Genomic DNA, 21727 nt, shown 5'->3' on the forward strand with positions numbered 1-21727 from the left:
AATGTATGGAAGCTCAATGTATGGAAGCTCAATGCATGGAAGCTCAATGTACGGAAGCTCAGTGCATGGAAGCTCAATGTACGGAAGCTCAATGTACGGAAGCTCAATGCACGGAAGCTCAATGTACGGAAGCTCAATGTATGGAAGCTCAATGCATGGAAGCTCAATGTATGGAAGCTCAATGTATGGAAGCTCAATGCATGGAAGCTCAATGTACGGAAGCTCAATGCATGGAAGCTCAATGTATGGAAGCTCAATGTATAGAAGCTCAATGCATGGAAACTCAATGTACGGAAGCTCAATGCATGGAAGCTCAATGTACGGAAGCTCAATGCACGGAAGCTCAATGTATGGAAGCTCAATGTATGGAAGCTCAATGCATGGAAACTCAATGTACGGAAGCTCAATGCATGGAAGCTCAATGTACGGAAGCTCAATGCACGGAAGCTCAATGTACGGAAGCTCAACGTATGGAAGCTCAATGCACAGAAGCTCAATGTACGGAAGCTCAATGTATGGAAGCTCAATGTACGGAAGCTCAATGTATGGAAGCTGTGTGGTAAGAAACGGAAGAAAAAAAACATCCCTCAATCAAAACCATGTAGCAGAAAACTTTCGACGCACCCTCTCCTTTCCACACGCTCGACACACCCATTCGCCCACACTCCGGTCGCCATAAGGAGGGTATGGCTAGATGGAATCCAGCTTTCGTCAAATTAATGTCGAAGGTAGATTTTTTGTTGCATTTTTGCTAACCCTAACCCATTTCCTAACTTTAACCTAGTTCTCCTAACCTGCTACAAAAAGTAAAATCTGACGTTAATTTGACAAAACTGGGTTCCTTCTAGCTATGACCAATGGCTCCAGAATGGCGCTGCGTCTTAGTGCTAGAGGCGTCACTACAGACCCTGGTTTCATTCCAGGCCGTATCATAACCGGCTGTAATTGGGAGTCCTATAGGGCGGCGCACAATTGGCCCAGCGTCGTCCGGGTTAGGGTTTGGCCGGGGTAGAACGTCATTGTAAATACGAATTTGTTCTAAACGGACTTGCCTAGTTTAAATAAATGTTAAATAAAATATAATACATAAAATACCCATATTGAGCTGCAGATACCTTCCCGGTTCTACAATCTATAGACTGCCGAGGTGATAGACGAGATCACAAGAAGTCTCGCGATTGTCTTTGCAGTGCTCGGTCCTCGGGTCCCGTCCCGTTGCTTTGTGTGCTCGACTATGTGCTGCTCTCTCTCCCTCATCTACAGACCAGACTTCACACCCTGTACCACGTCGAGGGGCCAGTGCGCGACCATGGAAGCGAACAAAGAGGTAAACGAAAAAAACGTTAGTTAAGAAATTAAACATTTAAAACCGGCCGGATGTTATTGTGAATAGAACAGTTTGTACTTTCAGCGGAGGGGCTTCCTCTTTCTTCTTTCCGGTAACAAATCGACTAAAACAGCTGGTATGTTAGTTAACCGATGTCATTTTACTGTTATAGCCTGCTGTGTGGCCGTTATTTGAGATTAATCGCGATTTATAAAATGCGTCTGCGGGGATTGGGGAAATGGGGAATACACAGTGATCTCAACATAGACGTTAAGAGGAAGGGGAGAGAGAAAAGAGAATACGTGTACAGTCGGAAGCGGGAGTTACTGGCGATATCTTGGCAGGACAGGCCCTGGATGATTGCAGGAAACCGCAGTGGAAGGAAGGAGAGAGGAGAGAGAGTGGTTGTGTTTGAGAGAGAGAGACAGCCTAAAGAGAGGGGAAAGAGAGAGTGATTGTGTTTGAGAGAGAGAGAGAGAGAGAGAGAGACAGCCTCAAGAGAGGGGAAAGAGAGAGTGATTGTGTTTGAGAGAGCCAGCCTAAAGAGAGGGGAAAGAGAGAGTGATTGTGTTTGAGAGAGAGAGAGAGGGGTAGCCTAAAGAGAGAGTGATTGTGTTTGAGAGAGAGAGAGGGGAGAGAGGGGTAGCCTAAAGAGAGAGTGATTGTGTTAGAGAGAGAGAGGGGGAGAGAGGGGTAGCCTAAAGAGAGTGATTGTGTTTGAGAGGAGAGAGAGGGGTAGCCTAAAAAGAGAGAGGGATTGTGTTAGAGAGAGAGACAGCCTAAAAAGAGGGGAAAGAGAGAGTGATTATGAGAGAGAGAGAGAGAGAGAGAGAGAGAGAGAGACAGAGAGAGAGAGAGAGAGAGAGAGAGAGAGAGAGAGAGAGAGAGAGAGAGAGAGAGAGAGAGAGAGAGAGAGAGAGAGAGGGATCCACCACATCATTTCAAAGTGGACATGTGGGTAATATTTGGTTGAGACATCGATAATCAGGGGACAGTTTATATGATATTGTGGCTCCATGGAAAACCTTCAGAATTAAACAAAGAACGGAACATTGGATGAATCGGGAAATCCCTGAGGCCATTAAATCAAGACTATAACAGAACCAAAGAGGAAGATGCTTTCACTAGACACATAACCCGAAGGATGTACTGGAGGGTCGGGTCGGGTCCTAGGTTATTACTCCAAGATGGATGTACTGGAGGGGAGGGTCCTAGGTTATTACTCCAGATGGATGTACTGGAGGGGAGGGTCCTAGGTTATTACTCCAAGATGGATGTACTGGAGGGGAGGGTCCTAGGTTATGACTCCAAGATGGATGTACTGGAGGGGAGGGTCCTAATTACTCCAAGATGGATGTACTGGAGGGGAGGGTCCTAGGTTATTACTCCAAGATGGATGTACTGGAGGGGAGGGTCCTAGGTTATTACTCAAGATGGATGTACTGGAGGGGAGGGTCCTAGGTTATTACTCCAAGATGGATGTACTGGAGGGGGGGTCCTAGGTTATTACTCCAAGAGGATGTACTGAGGGGAGGTCTCTGGAGGGGAGGGTCTCCTAGGTTATTACTCCAAGATGGATGTACTGGAGGGGAGGGTCCTAGGTTATTACTCCAGATGGATGTACTGGAGGGGAGGGGAGGGTCCTAGGTTATTACTCCAGATGGATGTACTGGAGGGAGGGTCCTCGGTTATTACTCCAGATGGATGTACTGGAGGGGAGGGTCCTAGGTTATTACTCCAAGATGGATGTACTGGAGGAGGGTCCTCGGTTATTACTCCAAGATGGATGTACTGGAGGGAGGGTCCTAAGTTACTCCAAGATGGATGTACTGGAGGGGAGGGTCCTAGGTTATTACTCCAAGATGGATGTACTGGAGGGGAGGGTCCTAGGTTATTACTCCAAGATGGATGTACTGGAGGGGAGGGTCCTAGGTTATTACTCCAAGATGGATGTACTGGAGGGGAGGGTCCTCGGTTATTACTCCAGATGGATGTACTGGAGGGGAGGGTCCTAGGTTATTACTCCAAGATGGATGTACTGGAGGGGAGGGTCCTAGGTTATTACTCTAAGATGGATGTACTGGAGGGGAGGGTCCTAGGTTATTACTCTAAGATGGATGTACTGGAGGGGAGGGTCCTAAGTTATTACTCCAAGATGGATGTACTGGAGGGGAGGGGAGGGTCCTCGGTTATTACTCCAGATGGATGTACTGGAGGGGAGGGTCCTAGGTTATTACTCCAAGATGGATGTACTGGAGGGGAGGGTCCTAGGTTATTACTCCAGATGGATGTACTGGAGGGGAGGGTCCTAGGTTATGACTCCAGATGGATGTACTGGAGGGGAGGGGAGGGTCCTAGGTTATTACTCCAGATGGATGTACTGGAGGGGAGGGGAGGGTCCTAGGTTATTACTCCAAGATGGATGTACTGGAGGGGAGGGGAGGGTCCTAGGTTATTACTCCAGATGAATGTACTGGAGGGGAGGGTCCTAGGTTATTACTCCAGATGGATGTACTGGAGGGAGGGTCCTAGGTTATTACTCCAGATGGATGTACTGGAGGGGAGGGTTTGAGGTTATTACTCCAAGATGGATGTACTGGAGGGGAGGGTCCTAGGTTATTACTCCAAGATGGATGTACTGGAGGGGAGGGTCCTAGGTTATTACTCCAGATGAATGTACTGGAGGGGAGGGTCTAGGTTATTACTCCAAGATGGATGTACTGGAGGGGGGAGGGTCCTAGGTTATTACTCTAAGATGGATGTACTGGAGGGTCGGGTCGGGTCCTAGGTTATTACTCCAAGATGGATGTACTGGAGGGGAGGGTCCTAGGTTATTACTCCAAGATGGATGTACTGGAGGGGAGGGTCCTAGGTTATTACTCCAAGATGGATGTACTGGAGGGGAGGGTCCGAGGTTATTACTCCAAGATGGATGTACTGGAGGGGAGGGTCTTAGGTTATTACTCCAAGATGGATGTACTGGAGGGGAGGGTCCTAGGTTATTACTCCAAGATGGATGTACTGGAGGGGAGGGAGGGTCCTAGGTTATTACTCCAGATGGATGTACTGGAGGGGAGGGTCCTAGGTTATTACTCCAAGATGGATGTACTGGAGGGGAGGGTCCGAGGTTATTACTCCAGATGGATGTACTGGAGGGGAGGGTCCTAGGTTATTACTCCAAGATGGATGTACTGGAGGGCAGGGTCCTAGGTTATTACTCCAGATGGATGTACTGGAGGGGAGGGTCCTAGGTTATTACTCTAAGATGGATGTACTGGAGGGGAGGGTCCCTAGGTTATTACTCCAAGATGGATGTACTGGAGGGGAGGGTCCTAGGTTATTACTCCAGATGGATGTACTGGAGGAGGGTCCTAGGTTATTACTCCAGATGGATGTACTGGAGGGGAGGGGAGGGTCCTAGGTTATTACTCCAAGATGGATGTACTGGAGGGGAGGGGAGGGTCCTCGGTTATTACTCCAGATGAATGTACTGGAGGGGAGGGTCCTAGGTTATTACTCCAAGATGGATGTACTGGAGGGGAGGGGAGGGTCCAAGGTTATAATAATAATAATAATAATAATATATGCCATTTAGCAGACGCTTTTATCCAAAGCGACTTACAGTCATGTGTGCATACATTCTACGTATGGGTGGTCCCGGGGATCGAACCCACTACCCTGGCGTTACAAGCGCCATGCTCTACCAACTGAGCTACAGAAGGACCATTACTCCAGATGGATGTACTGGAGGGGAGGGGAGGGTCCTCGGTTATTACTCCAGAAGAATGTACTGGAGGGGAGGGTCCTAGGTTATTACTCCAAGATGGATGTACTGGAGGGGAGGGTCCTAGGTTATTACTCTAAGATGGATGTACTGGAGGGGAGGGTCCTAAGTTATTACTCCAAGATGGATGTACTGGAGGGGAGGGGAGGGTCCTCGGTTATTACTCCAGATGAATGTACTGGAGGGGAGGGTCCTCGGTTATTACTCCAAGATGGGATGTACTGGAGGGGAGGGTCCTAGGTTATTACTCCAAGATGGATGTACTGGAGGGGAGGGTCCTCGGTTATTACTCCAGATGGATGTACTGGAGGAGGGAGGGTCCTAGGTTATTACTCCAAGATGGATGTACTGGAGGGAGGGTCCTAGGTTATTACTCTAAGATGGATGTACTGGAGGGGAGGGAGGGTCCTAGGTTATTACTCCAAGATGGATGTACTGGAGGGAGGGTCCTAGGTTATTACTCCAAGATGGATGTACTGGAGGGGAGGGGAGGGTCCTGGTTATTACTCCAGATGAATGTACTGGAGGGGAGGGTCCTCGGTTATTACTCCAAGATGGATGTACTGGAGGGAGGGTCCTAGGTTATTACTCCAAGATGGATGTACTGGAGGGGAGGGTCCTGGTTATTACTCCAGATGAATGTACTGGAGGGGAGGGTCCTCGGTTATTACTCCAAGATGGATGTACTGGAGGGTACGGGTCCTGGTTATTACTCCAGATGGATGTACTGGAGGAGGGTCCTGGTTATTACTCCAAGATGGATGTACTGGAGGGGAGAGGAGGGTCCCAGGTTATTACTCCAGATGGATTACTGGATCTAGGTTATTACTCCAAGATGGATGTACTGGAGGGGAGGGGAGGGTCCAGAATGTTATTACTCCAGATGAATGTACTGGAGGAGGGTCCTCGGTTATTACTCCAAGATGGATGTACTGGAGGGGAGAGGAGGGTCCTAGGTTATTACTCCAGATGGATGTACTGGAGAGTCACTTACTCCAGATGGATGTAGGAGGGAACTAGGTTATTACTCCAAGATGGATGTACTGTTTGTTGTTATTCCAGATGAATGGGGAGGGAGGGTCCTAGGTTATTACTCCAAGATGGATGTACTGGAGGGGAGGGTCTCGGTTACTCCAAGATGGATGTACTGGAGGGGAGGGGAGCGTTCAAGTTTTTCCAGATGGATGTACTGGAGGGGAGGGTCCTCGGTTATTACTCCAAGATGGATGTACTGGAGGGGAGGGTCCAAGAGTTATTACTCCAGATGGATGTACTGGAGGGGTGGGGAGGGTCCTCGGTTATTACTCCAGATGAATGTACTGGAGGGAAGGGTCCTAGGTTATTACTCCAAGATGGATGTACTGGAGGGGAGGGGAGGGTCCTCGGTTATTACTCCAGATGAATGTACTGGAGGGAGGGTCCTAGGTTATTACTCCAGATGGATGTACTGGAGGGAGGGTTTGAGGTTATTACTCCAAGATGGATGTACTGGAGGAGGGTCCTAGGTTATGACTCCAAGATGGATGTACTGGAGGGGAGGGGAGGGTCCTAGGTTATTACTCCAGATGAATGTACTGGAGGGGAGGGTTCTAGGTTATTACTCCAAGATGGATGTACTGGAGGGGAGGGTCCTAGGTTATTACTCTAAGATGGATGTACTGGAGGGTCGGGTCGGGTCCTAGGTTATTACTCCAAGATGGATGTACTGGAGGGGAGGGTCCTAGGTTATTACTCCAAGATGGATGTACTGGAGGGAGGGTCCTAGGTTATTACTCCATATGGATGTCTGGAGGAGGGTCCTAGGTTATTACTCCATGATGGATGTACTGGAGGGGAGAGGAGGGTCTTAGGTTATTACTCCAAGATGGATGTACTGGAGGGGAGAGGAGGGTCCTAGGTTATTACTCCAAGATGGATGTACTGGAGGGGAGAGGAGGGTCCTAGGTTATTACTCCAAGATGGATGTACTGGAGGGGGTCCTAGGTTATTACTCCAGATGGATGTACTGGAGGGGAGGGTCCTAGGTTATTACTCCAAGATGGATGTACTGGAGGGGAGGGTCCTAGGTTATTACTCCAGATGGATGTACTGGAGGGGAGGGTCCTAGGTTATGACTCCAGATGGATGTACTGGAGGGGATGGGAGGGTCCTAGGTTATTACTCTAAGATGGATGTACTGGAGGGTCGGGTCGGGTCCTAGGTTATTACTCCAAGACGGATGTACTGGAGGGGAGGGTCCTAGGTTATTACTCCAGATGGATGTACTGGAGGGGAGGGTCCTAGGTTATTACTCCAGATGGATGTACTGGAGGGGAGGGGAGGGTCCTAGGTTATTACTCCAAGATGGATGTACTGGAGGGGAGGGGAGGGTCCTAGGTTATTACTCCAGATGAATGTACTGGAGGGGAGGGTCCTAGGTTATTACTCCAAGATGGATGTACTGGAGGGGAGGGGAGGGTCCAAGGTTATAATAATAATAATAATATATGCCATTTAGCAGACGCTTTTATCCAACGACTTACAGTCATGTGTGCATTTCTACGTATGGGTGGTCCCGGATCGAACCCACTACCCTGGCATTACAAGCGCCATGCTCTACCAACTGAGCTACAGAAGGACCATTACTCCAGATGGATGTACTGGAGGGGAGGGGAGGGTCCTCGGTTATTACTCCAGATGAATGTACTGGAGGAGCAGGGTCCTAGGTTATTACTCCAAGATGGATGTTCTGGAGGGGGGTTATTACTCCAAGATGGATGTACTGGAGAGGAGGGTAAGATTACTCCAAGATGGATGTACTGGAGGGGGGTCCTAGGTTATTACTCCAGATGGATGTACTGGAGGAGGGTCCTAGAATTACTCCAAGATGGATGTACTGGAGGGGAGGGAGGGTCCTAGGTTATTACTCCAGATGGATGTACTGGAGGAGCAGTCCTAGATTATTACTCCAGATGGATGTACTGGAGGGGGAGGAGGGTTCGCTTATTACTCCAAGATGGATGTACTGGAGTAAGAGGAGGGTCCAGTTATTACTCCAAGATGGATGTACTGGAGGGGAGGAGGGTCCTCGGTTATTACTCCAGATGAATGTACTGGAGGGGAGGGTCCCAGGTTATTACTCCAAGATGGATGTACTGGAGGGAGGGTTCGAGGTTATTACTCCAAGATGGATGTACTGGAGAGGAGGGTAAGGTTATTACTCCAAGATGGATGTACTGGAGGGGAGGGTCCTGTTATTACTCCAGATGGATGTACTGGAGGGGAGGGTCCTAGGTTATTACTCCAAGATGGATGTACTGGAGGGGAGAGGAGGGTCCTAGGTTATTACTCCAGATGGATGTACTGGAGGGGAGGGGGGTCCTAGATTATTACTCCAAGATGGATGTACTGGAGGGGAGAGGAGGGTTCGAGATTACTCCAAGATGGATGTTCTGGAGGGGAGGGGAGGTTATTAATCCAAGATGGATGTACTGGAGGGGAGTCCTAGGTTACTCCAAGATGCATGTCTGGAGGATGGTCCCTGTGGTGGGACCTGTATTGGGACCTGTATTGGGACCTGTATTGGGACCTGTATTAGGACCTGTATTGGGACCTGTATTGGGACAAAGTTTTGTGACGTTTTGATCTTCGGGCAGGTTTTTGGGGGCTGTTCACGCACACAGAATGTTTTATTGAGGCAAGTTGAGAACCCAGTCTATGCCCCTTCGTCCGTCATTGGTCAAGAGCACTACTCCTAGTAGGACTGGGAACTATGGACGTGATTCTTCAACTAAGTGTTTGTTGTTATTCAACAAGAGACGACTGGTTTTCATGTTGTTATTCAAACAAGAACCCAGAGTGACTAGTTTTCATGCAAGTTTTTCCACTTGAGAATTACTGCCCCAATTGTAGATGTAAAAATGCGCGACTAAGACCTTGCAAAAAACATCAGAGTGATTTTCAGATTTCTTGATTTATCTTAGATTAATTCGGACTATTTTAAGAAAGTGTTACTGGCTGTGTTGTCTCCAGAGGGACAAACGTGATATTGCTGCTTTTTTTTGTTAGCAAAGGTTCTTTGAGCAGTCTCGTTTTTCTTAAGCAAAGGTTCTTTTGGGAGATGCAAGCACAGACATTCACTTCCTACGAGGAGCAGTAAGAACCCAGTCTGAGTGTTCTGATGGGGGGAGATGCTCTACTAGGAGCAGTAAGAACCCAGTCTGAGTGTTCTGATGGGGGGAGATGCTCTACTAGGAGCAGTAAGAACCCAGTCTGAGTGTTCTGATGGGGGGATGCTCTACTAGGAGCAGTGTTCTGCTGGGGGAGAACCTAGTCTGAGTGTTCTGATGGGGGAGATGCTCTATGCTCTACTGGGGGAGGAGCAGTAAGAACCCAGTCTGAGTGTTCTGCTGGTGGGGGAGATGCTCTACTAGGGGCAGTAAGAACCCAGTGGGGGAACCCAGTCTGAGTGTTCTGCTGGGGGGAGATGCTCTACTAGGAGCAGTAAGAACCCAGTCTGAGTGTTCTGCTGGGGGGAGATGTTAGGAGCAGTGGGGTTCTGCTGGGGGAGATGCTCTACTAGGAGCAGTAAGAACCCAGTCTGAGTGTTCTGCTGCTGCTCTACTAGGATGGGGTGTTCTGGGGAGATGCTCTACTAGGAGCAGTAAGAACCCAGTCTGAGTGTTCTGCTGGGGGGGGATGATGCTCCCAGTCTGAGTGTTCTGCCGCTGGGGGGGAGGCTCTACTAGAGTAAGAACCCAGTCTGAGTGTTCTGATGAACCAGGGGTTCTGCTGATGCTCTACTAGGAGCAGTAAGAACCCAGTCTGAGTGTTCTGCTGGGGGAGATGCTCTACTAGGGCAGTAAGAACCCAGTCTGAGTGTTCTGCTGCTGGGGGGACAGCTCTACTAGGGAGTAAGAACCCAGTCTGAGTGTTCTGAACAGCAATGCTCTACTAGGAGCAGTAAGAACCCAGTCTGAGTGTTCTGCTGGGGGGAATGCTCTACTAGGGCAGTAAGAACCCAGTCTGAGTGTTCTGCTGGGGGGGGATGCTCTACTAGGAGCAGTAAAACCCAGTCTGAGTGTTCTGCTGCTGCTGGGGGAATGCTCTAGAGGAAACACTTCCTGGTGCCTTCCCCAACAGGAACCCTGGGAAAACCCTGCAAAAGTGGAACAGCATCCCTGGGAAAACCCTCTGCATTAACAGCAACCCTGGGAAAACCCTCTGCCTTAACAGCAACCCTGGGAAAACCCTCTGCATTAACAGCAACCCTGGGAAAACCCTCTGCATTAACAGCAACCCTGGGAAAACCCTCTGCATTAACAGCAACCCTGGGAAAACCCTCTGCCTTAACAGCAAAACAGCAACCTCTGCCTTAACAGCAACCCTGGGAAAACATTAACAGCAACCCTGGCAAAACCCTGCATTAACAGCAACCCTGGGAAAACCCTCTGCATTAACAGCAACCCTGGGAAAACCCTCTGCATTAACAGCAACCCTTAAACAGCAACCCTGGGAAAACCCTCTGCATTAACAGCAACCCTGGGAAAACCCTCTGCCTTAACAGCAACCCTGGGAAAACCCTCTGCCTTAACAGCAACCCTGGGAAAACCCTCTGCATTAACAGCAGACATTTCCTCAGTCAAAACAATGTACTGAGCAAAAGTCAAATGTCCCGTTTTACCAAATTACCGTACGACAGACCACGTATTCACCCTGCACACTCTAATTGTCAAACAAACAAAAACAAAGGCAAAGTCTCATGTTTTGTTGTTTTCAAAAAAGCGTTTGACTCAGTTTGGCATGAGGGTCTGCTATATAAATGGATGGAAAGTGGTGTTTGGGGGAAAAGCGTACGACTTTATAAAATCCTCTGTTTAACAGCATAAAAAACAGAATAATACAGAGCAGAAATAGACCGATACCCGCTAATGATCAAAATCCAGAAAAGAGTCATTCTATTCTACAACCACCTATAAAAGGAAGTGATTCCCAAACCTTCCATAACAAACCTATCACCTACAGAGAGATGAACCTGGAGAAGAGTCCCTGGTCCTGGGGCCCTGTTCACAAACACAAACAGACCCCACAAGAGCACCAGGACAGCAACACAATTAGACCCAACCAACCGAATCATGAGAAAACCAAAAGATCATTATCAGACAAACTGGAAAGTTATTTGGCCCTAAACAGAGAGTACACAGTGGCAGAATACCTGACCACTGTGACCTACCCAAACGTATGGAAAGCTCTGACTATGTACAGACTCAGTGAGCATAGCCTTGAGAGAGAGAGAGAGAGAGAGAGGTGGGTCAGTGAATGGTTACATTGTGTTCAACAGGAGCTGTATACTCTGTCTACTGTATAAATTAATGTTGTTTGTAGAGTGTGTGTGGTTGGGTGGGTGGGTGGGAGAGGCGGAGGAGTATTTCAGTAGTTGGTGGTGTTAGAGGTAAAACAGTCAGACATTATTCATCCTATAGCACATAACCCAACATGTTCAGGTGGACTAGAACCCAACAAGTTCAGGTGGACTAGAACCCAACAAGTTCAGGTGGACTTGAACCCAACATGTTCAGGTGGACTAGAACCCAACATGTTCAGGTGGACTAGAACCAAACATGTTCAGGTGGACTAGAACCCAACAAGTTCAGGTGGACTAGAACCCAACAAGTTCAGGTGGACTAGAACCCAACATGTTCAGGTGGACTAGAACCCAACATGTTCAGGTGGACTAGAACCCAACATGTTCAGGCGGACTAGAACCCAACATGTTCAGGTGGACTAGAACCCAACATGTTCAGGTGGACTAGAACCCAAAATGTTCAGGCGGACTAGCCTGTCTGTCGGCTATGTCTGTCTCTCACTGTCTGTCGATCTGTCGGTATGTCCGTCTGTCTGTCAGCTATGTCTGTCTGTCTGCCTACAGCGTGGAAAAATACTTCAGATTGAGCTATGAGCTGAATTTTTACTAAATATTTTTACTAAATATTTTATATACAATGTTATTTATTCTTATATATTATACAATTTGTCTATCTAAATTATTTATTTCATAGCCATATGAAAATATATTAAAACATGATTTCATATTATAAGTCTGTGTTTAAATGACCTATAACGTGACAAAGCTTCTCCTTGCTGCCTGGTATTTTTGGCAGCTGACTGGTGGTAGCTATTAAAGTACTGTATTTATGTCCTGTGGGTTTGAAATAGCACATAGAGAGAGAGAGAGAACAGCTGAAAAGCAGAACCCGAGACAGAGCTGCAATTCCTTTCAAAGTATATATATATATATATATATATATATATATAAAAAAATTGAAACTCTTATTCAAGGTTTCAAAGACCTGCCTGATGAGAATAGGCTACTCGTACTGTTGGGGAGAACAGAGAGCTTTCTGCCATACATTGCTGCCTGCCATGAAATGAGGGACACTGTCTGACAGACAATGTCCTCTATTCCATTGTCATTGTCCATTGTATGGTTATTTTGACCCGTAAACAGGGCACATTTGAAAAGAGACCTAGGGCTCAGTATGTCTTCCTGTTAAAATAAATAAAATTAGGCCCTGTGAGTGTTTAAAATAGAACTCTCCCCTGACGAGACACACAGAGAGAGACAGAGAGAGAGACAGAGAGAGAGACAGAGAGAGAGACAGAGAGAGAGACAGAGAGAGAGACAGAGAGAGAGACACAGAGAGAGACACAGAGAGAGACACAGAGAGAGACACACAGAGAGAGACACAGAGAGAGAGAGAGAGGTCAGAGAGGGTTGGTTGAGTTCAGGTTTCTTCACAGCAGCCTGTGAGTTTAACACCCTGATCCTATCCACTGCTGTTCCCACGGACCATTTCTGATATACACATTAATCAACCATAGTAGGACTGCCTCTCTGGCCTTCTGTCTTCCTGTCCTGGAGAGCTCCCTGTGTGTCCTGGAGAGCTACCTGCCTGTAGGTCCTGTAGGTCTGAGTAGGGCTGCCTCTCTGGCCTTCTGTCTTCCTGTGTGTCCTGGAGAGCTACCCTCCTGTAGGTCTGAGTAGGGCTGCCTCTCTGGCCTTCTGTCTTCCTGTGTGTCCTGGAGAGCTACCCTCCTGTAGGTCTGAGTAGGGCTGCCTCTCTGGCCTTCTCTCTTCCTGTGTGTCCCGGAGAGCTACCCTCCTGTAGGTCTGAGCAGGGCTGCCCAACCCTGTTCCTGGAGAGCTACCCTCCTGTAGGTTTGAGCAGGGCTGCCCAACCCTGTTCCTGGAGAGCTACCCTCCTGTAGGTTTGAGCAGGGCTGCCCAACCCTGTTCCTGGAGAGCTACCCTCCTGTAGGTCTGAGCAGGGCTGCCCAACCCTGTTCCTGGAGAGCTACCCTCCTGTAGGTCTGAGCAGGGCTGCCCAACCCTGTTCCTGGAGAGCTACCCTCCTGTAGGTTTGAGCAGGGCTGCCCAACCCTGTTCCTGGAGAGCTACCCTCCTGTACTTCTGAGCAGGGCTGCCCAACCCTGTTCCTGGAGAGCTACCCTCCTGTAGGTTTGAGACTTCAGGTAGGCCTCAGGTAGACTTCAGGTAGACCTCAGGTAGGCCTCAGGTAGGCCTCAGGTAGACCTCAGGTAGACCTCAGGTAGACCTCAGGTAGGCCTCAGGTAGACCTCAGGTAGGCCTCAGGTAGGCCTCAGGTAGACCTCAGGTAGGCCTCAGGTAGACCTCAGGTAGGCCTCAGGTAGGCCTCAGGTAGACCTCAGGTAGGCCTCAGGTAGGCCTCAGGTAGACCTCAGGTAGGCCTCAGGTAGACCTCAGGTAGGCCTCAGGTAGACCTCAGGTACGCTTCAGGTAGACCTCAGGTAGGCCTCAGGTAGACCTCAGGTAGGCCTCAGGTAGACCTCAGGTAGGCTTCAGGTAGACCTCAGGTAGGTCTCAGTTATGGTGGTACCATACGGTTTTTGAACTAAGAAATCTGCTCGGCTGCTATACTGTATCATTTAAATCCCAGCAGTTTTGATTTGAACATGGAGGGACTCTGTAGCCTATGAAACGACCTGTGTTTGAAAACGTGGAGCCTCTGACAAATACGTTTTGGATTCCTTGTTTTATGGTTGCTTTGGCAGCGCGTCTGATGGCGGCATCACCTGTATACAGCCTCAAGGCAAGTTTTGAATTGGATTACGAATTCATATGTACAGGTATATATTTATACATGGGCTGGGAGTTTTTCCTGATCACTAACCACTAACTCTACCAGGTGTTTAGACACAGTTTATGTGTGTTGTTGTGACTCCTGGATTCTTTTCACCTGTTGTCTCTCAGGTGTTGTCGTCGGCAACCAGGAAGTGTTTCCCTTAGTGACCGTTGGGCCATGGAGCTGAGATAACTCCGCCCCCTCTGCTGTGGTAACCATGGGAACGTCCCGATGCTTCCGTCTGGCGTTCCTGCTGGGGTCTGTGTTAATGGTCCTGCTCATCATCCTCTATTGGGACGACGTGGGAGCGCTCAATCTCTACCCCCACGACCCTCATGACCTTTACCCCCATGACCCTCACCCCCACCCCACCTCACCCAGCTCCTCCACACCTACCAAACCCCCACCCAGGGACACAGAGGAGCAAGCGACCCACAAACCCCCCAGAACCACAGAGCCTGACTGGCCTGGAGAGGGGAGGAGGGCAACCCCCAAACCCCCAGGGGAGGAACACCCCCTCCCCCAAGTAACAGACTCCTCAGAGCTGGAGGAGAGGTGGAGAGGAGAGGAAGTGAAGCGAGAAGAGGAGAGAGTGAGGCAGGCGGAGGAAGAGAAAAGAGAGGAGGAGGGGAGGAGACAGGAGGAGGGGAGGAGACAGGAGGAGAGGAGGCGGCGGATTAGTCATATGTGTTCTGGGAATGGAACATTAGAATTCCCAGGAAAATTCCGGACGTTTGACCAGATTCCCAACCGGGAGTTAAACCACCTGATCGTAGACGACAGACATGAGATCATCTACTGCTATGTTCCCAAGGTAGGGAGGGGAAGAGGACTGTTCGCCCCTCAGAGCCGGGTTCCCCTCTAGGTTTCTTCCTAGGTTCCTGCCTTCTAGGGAGTTTTTCCTAGACACTGTGCTTCTGCATCTGCATTGGTTGCTGTTTGGAGTGTGAGGCTGTCTGTCTGTAAAGCACTATGTGACAACTGTTGATATAAAAAAAGATTTGATCCTCCACCCCTTCGCCTCCCATTCTCTTCCTCCTCCTACCCCTTGCCTCCCATCCTCCTCCTCCTACCCCTTCGCCTCCCATCCTCTTACTCCTCCTACCCCTTCGCCTCCCATCCTCCTCCTCCTCCTACCCCTTCACCTCCCATCCTCCTCCTACCCGTTCACCCTCCCATCCTCCACCTCCTCCTACCCCTTCGCCTCCCATCCTCTTACTCCTCCTACCCCTTCGCCTCCCATCCTCTTACTCCTCCTACCCCTTCGCCTCCCATCCTCTTACTCCTCCTACCCCTTCGCCTCCCATCCTCCTCCTCCTCCTACCCCTTCACCTCCCATCCTCCTCCTCCTACCCCTTCACCTCCCATCCTCCTCCTCCTACCCCTTCACCTCCCATCCTCCTCCTCCTACCCCTTCACCTCCCATCCTCCTCCTCCTACCCCTTCGCCTCCCATCCTCTTACTCCTCCTACCCCTTCGCCTCCCATCCTCCTCCTACCCCTTCGCCTCCCATCCTCCTCCTACCCCTTCGCCTCCCATCCTCCTCCTCCTACCCCTTCGCCTCCCATCCTCCTCCTACCCGTTCACCTCCCATCATCCTCCTCCTACCCCTTCGCCTCCCATCCTCCTCCTACCCCTTCACCTCCCATCCTCCTCCTCCTACCCCTTCATCTCCCATCCTCCTCCTACCCGTTCACCTCCCATCCTCCTCCTCCTACCCCTTCGCCTCCCATCCTCCTACCCCTTCACCTCCCATCCTCCTCGCCTATCATCCTCCTCCTCCTACCCCTTCGCCTCCCATCCTCCTCCTCCTACCCCTTCACCTCCCATCCTCCTTCTCCTACCCCTTCACCTCCCATCCTCTTCCTCCTCCTACCCGTTCACCTCCCATCCTCTTCCTCCTCCTACCCCTTTGCCTCCCATCCTCCTACCCCTTCCCCTCCCATCCTCCTCCTCCTACCCCTTCGCCTCCCATCCTCCTACCCCTTCGCCTCCCATCCTCCTACCCCTTCGCCTCCCATCCTCCTCCTCCTACCCCTTCGCCTCCCATCCTCCTCCTCCTACCCCTTCGCCTCCCATCCTCCTCCTCCTACCCCTTCGCCTCCCATCCTCCTCCTCCTACCCCTTCACCTCCCATCCTCCTCCTCCTACCCCTTCGCCTCCCATCCTCCTCCTCCTACCCCTTCGCCTCCCATCCTCCTCCTACCCGTTCACCTCCCATCCTCCTCCTACCCTTTCACCTCCCATCCTCCTCGCCTCCCATCCTCCTCCTCCTATCCGTTCACCTCCCATCCTCCTCCTCCTACCCCTTCGCCTCCCATCCTCCTACCCCTTCACCTCCCATCCTCCTCGCCTATCATCCTCCTCCTACCCCTTCGCCTCCCATCCTCCTCCTACCCCTTCACCTCCCATCCTCCTTCTCCTACCCCTTCGCCTCCCATCCTCCTCCTACCCGTTCACCTCCCATCCTCTTCCTCCTCCGACCCCTTCGCCTCCCATCCTCCTCCTCCTCCCTCCTCCTTTCCTCCCTCCTCACCTCCTTTCCTCACCCCTCCTCTCCTTCTCTCCTCCACCTCCTTTCCTCCCCCCTCCTCTCCTTCTCTCCTCCACCTCCTCCCCTCCTCTCTTCTCTTCCACCACCTCCTCTCCTCCTCCTCTCTCTAGGTAGCATGTACCAACTGGAAGCGTGTAATGGTGGTTCTCTCTGAGGGTCTGCTGGCTCCGGATGGACAACCTTACCGCGACCCCCAGGCCCTGCCCCCTGACCTCATACACAACTCCTCCCTGCACCTCACCTTCTCCAAGGTCTGTATACTGTCTATATACTGTGTGTATACTTGTGAATACTGTTTGTATACTGTGTGTATACTGTGTGTATACTGTGTGTATACTGTCTGTATACTGTGTATATACTGTGTGTAAACTGTCTGTATACTGTGTCTTTATCCCCTTCTCCTCATCCCCTCCCTCCTCCTCCTCCTCATCCCCTCCCTCACCCCCCCCCTCATCCTCCTCCTCCTCCTCATCCCCTCCCTCCTCATCCCTTCTCCTCCTCCTCCTCCTCCTCCTCCTCCTCCTCCTCCTCCTCCTCCTCCTCCTCCTCCTCCTCCTCCTCCTCCTCCTCCTCCCCTCCTCCTCCTCCCCCTCCCTCCTCCTCCCCCTCCCCTCCCCCTCCTCCCCCTCCTCCTCCCCCTCCTCCCTCCTCCCTCCTCCTCCTCCTCCCCTCCCTCCTCCTCCTCCTCCACCACCTCCTCCTCCTCCCTCCTTCTCCTCCTCCTCCTCCTCCTATAGTTCTGGCGTAGGTACGGCCGTCTCTCCCGTCACCTGATGAGGGTGAAACTGCAGAGTTACACCAAGTTCCTGTTTGTCCGCGACCCCTTCGTCCGACTCATCTCCGCCTTCCGGAACAAGTTCCAACAGCCCAACGAAGACTTCTACCGCCAGTTTGGCTCGGTCATGCTACGTCGTTATGGAAACGAAAGCGGGACCTCCAGGGTTCCGGAGTCAGCGGCGGAGGCGTTCGAGGCGGGGATCCAGCCATCGTTCTCGGAGTTCGTCCGGTATCTTCTCGACCCCCAGACGGAGCAGGAGCAGCCATTCAATGAACACTGGCGCCAGGTGGGTGGGTGGGTGTGTGTGTGTGTGTGTGTGTGTGTGTGTGCGTGCGCGTGTGTCCTCTCAACCCAACTGTATTCAATTAACTTCTTCTTCTCCTCCCCAGGTGTATCGGCTCTGTCACCCCTGTCAGATCCACTATGATTTCATCGGCACGCTGGAAAACCTGGAGGACGACTCGGATCAGCTGCTCCGGATCCTGGGTCTGGAAGACCAGATAAAGTTCCCGCCTAGCAACCGGAACCGCACGGCGGCCAGCTGGGAACGGGATTGGTTGTTCCGCTGATGTTCCGGCCAGAGTTGAGGAGGAAGCTTTACAGTTTGTATGAGCCAGACTTTCACTGAGCTGTTTGGGTATCCTAAACCAGAGACTCTGCTCCATCACTGATAGGCTGTTTGGGTATTCTAAACCAGAGAGTCTGCTCCATCACTGATAGACTGTTTGGGTATTCTAAACCAGAGACTCTGCTCCATCACTGATAGGCTGTTTGGGTATTCTAAACCAGAGAGTCTGCTCCATCACTGATAGACTGTTTGGGTATTCTAAACCAGAGTCTGCTCCATCACTGATAGGCTGTTTTGGTATTCTAAACCAGAGAGTCTGCTCCATCACTGATAGGCTGTTTGGGTATCCTAAACCAGAGAGTCTGCTCGATCACTGATAGGCTGTTTGGGTATTCTAAACCAGAGTCTGCTCCATCACTGATAGGCTGTTTGGGTATTCTAAACCAGAGAGCCTGCTCCATCACTGATAGGCTGTTTGGGTATTCTAAACCAGAGAGTCTGCTCCATCACTGATAGGCTGTTTGGTTTTTCTAAACCAGAGAGTCTGCTCCATCACTGATAGGCTGTTTGGGTATTCTAAACCAGAGAGTCTGCTCCATCACTGATAGGCTGTTTGGGTATTCTAAACCAGAGAGTCTGCTCCATCACTGATAGACTGTTTGGGTATCCTAAACCAGAGACTCTGCTCCATCACTGATAGGCTGTTTGGGTATTCTAAACCAGAGACTCTGCTCCATCACTGATAGGCTGTTTGGGTATTCTAAACCAGAGAGTCTGCTCCATCACTGATAGACTGTTTGGGTATTCTAAACCAGAGAGTCTGCTCCATCACTGATAGGCTGTTTGGGTATTCTAAACCAGAGAGTCTGCTCCATCACTGATAGGCTGTTTGGGTATCCTAAACCAGAGAGTCTGCTCCATCACTGATAGGCTGTTTGGGTATTCTAAACCAGAGTCTGCTCCATCACTGATAGGCTGTTTGGGTATCCTAAACCAGAGACTCTGCTCCATCACTGATAGGCTGTTTGGGTACCCTAAACCAGAGAGTCTGCTCCATCACCGATAGGCTGTTTGGGTACCCTAAACCAGAGACTCTGCTCCATCACTGATAGGCTGTTTGGGTATTCTAAACCAGAGAGTCTGCTCCATCACTGATAGGCTGTTTGGGTATTCTAAACCAGAGTCTGCTCCATCACTGATAGGCTGTTTGGGTATTCTAAACCAGAGAGTCTGCTCCATCACTGATAGGCTGTTTCTAAACCAGAGGCTCCATCACTGATAGGCTGTTTGGGTATTCTAAACCAGAGTCTGCTCCATCACTGATAGGCTGTTTGGGTATTCTAAACCAGAGAGTCTGCTCCATCACTGATAGGCTGTTTGGGTATTCTAAACCAGAGAGCCTGCTCCATCACTGATAGGCTGTTTGGGTATTCTAAACCAGAGAGTCTGCTCCATCACTGATAGGCTGTTTGGTCTGCTCCATCACTCTGTTTGGGTAAAACCAGAGAGTCTGCTCCATCTGTTTGGGTATTCTGAGTCTGCTCCATCACTGATAGGCTGTTTGGGTATTCTAAACCAGAGAGTCTGCTCCATCACTGATAGGCTGTTTGGGTATCCTAAACCAGAGAGTCTGCTCCATCACTGATAGGCTGTTTGGGTATTCTAAACCAGAGTCTGCTCCATCACTGATAGGCTGTTTGGGTATTCCAGAGAGCCTGCTCCAAACCAAACCAGAGTCTGCTCCATCACTGATAGGCTGTTTGGGTATTCTAAACCAGAGAGTCTGCTCCATCACTGATAGGCTGTTTGGGTATTCTAAACCAGAGAGTCTGCTCCATCACTGATAGGCTGTTTGGGTATTCTAAACCAGAGTCTGCTCCATCACTGATAGGCTGTTTGGGTATTCTAAACCAGAGTCTGCTCCATCACTGATAGGCTGTTTGGGTATTCTAAACCAGAGAGTCTGCTCCATCACTGATAGGCTGTTTGGGTATTCTAAACCAGAGAGCCTGCTCCATCACTGATAGGCTGTTTGGGTACCCTAAACCAGAGAGCCTGCTCCATCACTGATAGGCTGTTTGGGTATTCTAAACCAGAGAGTCTGCTCCATCACTGATAGGCTGTTTGGGTATTCTAAACCAGAGTCTGCTCCATCACTGATAGGCTGTTTGGGTATTCTAAACCAGAGTCTGCTCCATCACTGATAGGCTGTTTGGGTATTCTAAACCAGAGTCTGCTCCATCACTGATAGGCTGTTTTGGTATTCTAAACCAGAGAGTCTGCTCCATCACTGATAGGCTGTTTGGGTATTCTAAACCAGAGAGTCTCTCCATCACTGATAGGCTGTTTGGGTATTCTAAACCAGAGAGTCTGCTCCATCACTGATAGGCTGTTTTGGTATTCTAAACCAGAGAGTCTGCTCCATCACTGATAGGCTGTTTGGGTATTCTAAACCAGAGTCTGCTCCATCACTGATAGGCTGTTTGGGTATTCTAAACCAGAGAGTCTGCTCCATCACTGATAGGCTGTTTGGGTATTCTAAACCAGAGAGTCTGCTCCATCACTGATAGGCTGTTTGGGTATTCTAAACCAGAGTCTGCTCCATCACTGATAGGCTGTTTGGGTATTCTAAACCAGAGAGTCTGCTCCATCACTGATAGGCTGTTTGGGTATTCTAAACCAGAGAGTCTGCTCCATCACTGATAGGCTGTTTGGGTATTCTAAACCAGAGAGTCTGCTCCATCACTGATAGGCTGTTTGGGTATTCTAAACCAGAGAGTCTGCTCCATCACTGATAGGCTGTTTGGGTATTCTAAACCAGAGAGTCTGCTCCATCACTGATAGGCTGTTTGGGTATTCTAAACCAGAGAGTCTGCTCCATCACTGATAGGCTGTTTGGGTATTCTAAACCAGAGAGTCTGCTCCATCACTTGATGCCTTACACATATGGCTGAGAGCCGTGGATTTGAACCCTTTATACATGCAAGTCCGCCGCAAGGCTGTGCTGTTAGCCCACTGAGCTAAAGCCTAGGCATTAACTTGGGGAGCTAACACAACCCTCTAGCTCTCCACGATCAGGAGAGAAGAACCATTTAAGTGTTTTTTTTCTAAAGGGAATAGTGCTGTAAAAAAACATTTTTAAATAAAACATTTTTGGGGAAATAAATTGCTTAGTCATTTGTGTGTGTGTTTTGTCCCACTTTCACACAGAGAGTTAAATTGTATATCATTATTATTTCTTACTGAAGGTAGGTCATATTTTTTTGGGTTAACGAGGCAAGTCAGTACAGAACAAATTCTTATTTACAGTGATGGCCTACCCCGGGCCAAACCCCGGACGGCGCTGGGCCAAACCAGGCCTACCCCGGGCCAAACCCGGACGGCGCTTGGGCCTACCCTAAACCAAACCCCATCACTGAACGATGCTGGGCCAAACCCGGCCTACCCCGGGCCAAACCCGACGGCGCTGGGCCAAACCCGACTACCCATCACCAAACCCGAACGGCTGTTTGGGTACGCTGGGCCAAACCCGGCCTACCCATCACTGGCCAAACCCGGACGGCGCTGGGCCAA

The 21727-nt window shown here is 50.1% G+C and overlaps 1 pseudogene; it reads left to right on the forward strand.

Annotated features, from left to right (window-relative positions):
• Positions 1-670: 670 nt before the first annotated feature.
• Positions 671-18272, forward strand: LOC124002738 (annotated as a pseudogene).
• The last annotated feature ends 3455 nt before the right edge of the window (positions 18273-21727 follow it).

Source organism: Oncorhynchus gorbuscha, linkage group LG18 (assembly GCF_021184085.1).
Source record: "Oncorhynchus gorbuscha isolate QuinsamMale2020 ecotype Even-year linkage group LG18, OgorEven_v1.0, whole genome shotgun sequence".
Classification (NCBI taxonomy): Eukaryota; Metazoa; Chordata; class Actinopteri; order Salmoniformes; family Salmonidae; genus Oncorhynchus; species Oncorhynchus gorbuscha.